We start from the raw sequence: 4062 nt of genomic DNA, 5'->3' as shown, positions 1-4062 counted from the left end.
CTGTGGGCGGGATCTAAGGCTGCCCCAGGCTGACTCTCTCCTATGACCCAGTTCTGGTCGGGGGCAGCACAGACCCATGACCTGCTCACGTACGAGTGCAGTTCCCTCCTCCCACTGCCTCCTCCTCTGCTGCTACTAACACCTTGGGATCCTTAGGTAAGAGTTAGAGACCAGCCACAGAGTCCAGCCCACTACCTCTCTGACTGGTCTCCCTGAAGCCACCTCACTAGGCTTGAAATGAGAAGAAAGCCATCCCATCCCACCTAACTCTCGCCAGAAAAAAACCCTCTCTCTAACTCGTCTCCCCACTGCCCTCAGGGTTGAAGCCGTCCCGCCTTGACTCCCTACATTCTAGCATCACCAACGCCCCTACCTTTCCAATGTCCTCTGCTGCCACCAGGTCCCCTATGTTTAAAGTTTTTCATCCCCTAAACTTACCCTGCCACTCACACCTCTGCGCCTTTGCACATATTGTTCCCGCTGCCTTGAAAGTTCTTCCTCCTCCCCAGGGCTTGAGGAGAAACTCCTCATACTGTAAGAGTCGCCCCAAGTGGCCTTGACACAGAGAATCTCTGTAGGAAGCCAGTCCCTCCTGCATTGCACTCCCCATGCACCAAGCATGGTTGAGGTTATGGTCTTGAGTCAGATTCCCCAGGTTCCAACTCTGGCTTTGCTATGTGTACGAGTCAGGAATAGCTTCAACCATGCTGTGTAACAAACCATTTCAAAATTTGGGGGCTTACCACAAATTTTTCTTTACTTTCTTTTATTTTTCTCACCTATTTGCAAGGGGATGGAGTAAAGAATTGAAACAGACTGATAGTTGGCCTTTATCGAGCAGTCCCTCTGTGCCAGGCTCTGTGAACATGTCACATGTATTATTTCATTTAATCCTCATGCCAACCCTATATGGTGGGTATCATTAACCTGTTTTAGAGTGAAGGAGATACATAACTTGCTGGTAAGTGGTAGAACTAAGATGTGAACCCAGGTAGAACACACTCATGTGCCTCACGGCTTTGCTGCCTCCAGAGAACGGAAGCACTTGCTTGGGGGAAAAGACAAGAATGTGTTCCAGGGACTTCCCTCATGGTCCATTGGCTAAGACTCTGTGCTCCCAATGCAGGGGGCCTAGGTTTGACCCCTGGTCAAGGAGCTAGATCCTGCATGCCGCGACTAAAACCCAGTACAGCCAAGTAAATAAATAAATACCAAAAAAAAAAAGAGATTGTGTTTCAGACAGCTCAGGCGCCCCCTTCATCCTTTCTCTTACTTCGAGTCCACTGAAGCCCTTCCAGATGGCCTCCCCACTCAGAGCCCGACCTCTGAGGCCTTTGGTTCCTTAGGCCTGCCCCAAAATTCAGTCTCCCTGTTCCTTCAAGGGCCGAGCCCGGCACCTGGGAGGGCAGGTGGATGTTGCACAGGTTATAGAATAACCTGTTCCCCTTTCCAGGGACAGGACTCAAAGGCTTATAGGGGCTCTGGGATCCTGGAGCAGTGGAGTCACTGGGCCTCAACCAGGTGGCCTGAGCCAGGGGAGGACAGGGAAGGGAGGTGCCCTTGGCTGCCCTGGGGCTGCTCTCACCCTCCCTGGGCTGGAAGGAGTCGGAGCAGAGGGCAGGGAAGGATGCGTGCTGGCCCCACAGCTCCACCGTTTGATACCAGTACTGTGTAGCAGCTAAGAGCTGGATTTGGATCCAAGTCTGCCACTAGGCAACTGGGTGACCTAGGGCAAGTAGGATCCTCTTGAGTCTGCTTCCTCATCTGCAAACAGAGATAACGACAGCACCCCGTCACGGGCTTACAGCCTGTCTAGCGGGCTTTGCACATGGCAAGTGCGTCATGACTGATCACTGTTTCTACTTGTATTACTTTTATCATTCAGCTGTCAAGTATCCAAGCCAAGTTTCCTGGTTAAGTGCTTTTTCTCCCCCAAGCACAAATACAGGTTCACTGACGCACGTGTGCGTGTGTGCATGCTCAGTCACTCAGTCGTGTCTGACTCTTTGCGACCCCATGGACTGTAGCCCGCCAGGCTCCTCAGTCCATGGGATTTTCCTGGCAAGAATACTGGAGTGGGTTGCCATGCCGTCCTCCAGGGGATCTTCTTGACCCAGGGATCGAACCCACGTCTCCTGCATCTCCTGCCCAGACCCTAAATACACCGTGAGTTATGAGACCTGGGATATGTCATTTCTCTTCACTGGGCTTCATGTTTTCTAGCCATAAAATGGGGAACAACACATTCAATGTGCAGGAATGCATGAGGCCAAATGAGAGAATTTAACAGCCTCATGTCTCCTTTCTGAGCCTCAATTTCCCAATTTGTGAAATGAGTAAATAGGATTATCTGGATCAAAGGAGGTAGTTTTGCCCATGGCAAGAGCTTAATAAACTATAGCTTTAAAAACAAGTCCAGGGACTTCCCTACTGGTCCAGTGGTGAAGACTCATTGCTCCCAATGCAGGGGGCCAGGGTTCGATCCCTGGTCAGGAATCTAGACCTGACATGCTGCACCTAAAGATCCTACAGGACGCAACAAAAAGAGTCCACATGCCACAACTTAAAGAACCTGCATGCTGCAAAGAAGATCGAAGAGCCAGCACGCCACAGTTAAGACCTGGTGCAGCCAAATAGATAAAGAGATACTAAAAACAGCACAAAACAAACAAGTCCAGGACAGAGCAGGTGTTCCACAAACGGAAACTGAATCCAAATCACCTTTCAAGTTCTTATTCACTATGGTAGAATATGTTTCATCATGTAGAATATAATCTCCATAATGTCCTTACTTATTTTCATTTGCTATACCCTACCTGTTCTAAATGATCAGATTTTCTATGCCACTCTTCCTAGCTATAAGAGCAATGGAGATTTACGTAATTCTTGTGTGCTTGTCTGAACCTGTAGAAGTAAAGACTTATTTTATCCTATTACATTATGATTATACAGGTTTTGTTATAAAAGAGAAGTGTACATTCCTCTAGTACATTGCAGTTGACAAACAACCTTCCTATCTACTTTAGTTTTACTTACTTCTCCTAACACCCCTGTCAGGTTGGTATTATTAGCTCTGTTTTACAGGTAATAAACTAAGGCCCACTGAGAACAAGGAAACTTGCCCAAGATCACATGGTTAGTTGGGGTAGCGCTAGAACTTGGATCCTGTATCATGCCTTTGCCCCACAACTGTCCCTCTGAATAGGCTCAGAGCTCCTGAGGGCAGGGGGTGTCCCCCTGAGGCAGTCTCCCCTCAGTTCCATCCATCAGGCTGATGCTTCCAAGACAGGTCCGGGTTTCTCCCCACTCTGCCTGGTCCAGATCTTTACATACCCGAGGAGCAGACAAGCCCTACCAACAGTATCTTCTAAGGGCCTACCCTTCAGGTACTCCCTCTCCTGCGGGGAGATGTTACACCAGGGAGTAGAAAGAGGGCTTTTGTTTGGCCACATGGAAAGGCCTGTGGAAACTTGGATCCGTGACCAGGAATTGAACTCGTGGCCTCAGCAGTGAAAGCGCTGAGACCTAACCACTGGACCACCACGGAATTCCAAAGCAGGTGTTTTAATGGAAGTCTAAATAGTGTGTCTTGGGCTGGGCAGGGTAGGTTAGGAAAAGCTGCCGGAAGACAGCGCTTTAGGTGGGGACTTGAATAAGACTGAGGTGCAGGGTTGGGGTGGAGCTCCCCAGGCAGCGAGGTGAAGATGGGGGAAGGTCAGGCGTATCCGACCAGAAGCAGCCTAGTGAGGTGGGCTGTGTGGGTTTACGTGGCTTCAGGGCTGGGCTGCGGGCTCTCACTGGAAAATTCGGGTGCTCCAGCTCCAACTCGCCGCCTCCCTCTCGAATTAGCCAGGTCCAGACTGCGGAGCTTGCGGCTCAAGTCGCCGGAAGTGGGAGCGACTCCTCAGCTGAGCAGCAACTTCTGCTTTCTCGGCCTCCTAGTCTCCCTCGGCCCCAAAGACGCAGGACCTCGCCAGGCTGTCGTCGCCGGTGTGGATGACCCCTCTTGCCCCCGTGTGCAACACGTGGGCGCGGGGGTGGGGGGCGGTGGAGGTGCTGCTG

The sequence above is a fragment of the Bison bison genome, unplaced genomic scaffold, assembly GCF_000754665.1.
Source record: "Bison bison bison isolate TAMUID 2011002044 unplaced genomic scaffold, Bison_UMD1.0 scf7180017864516, whole genome shotgun sequence".
Classification (NCBI taxonomy): Eukaryota; Metazoa; Chordata; class Mammalia; order Artiodactyla; family Bovidae; genus Bison; species Bison bison.
Note: the sequence above shows the minus strand (reverse complement) of the source record.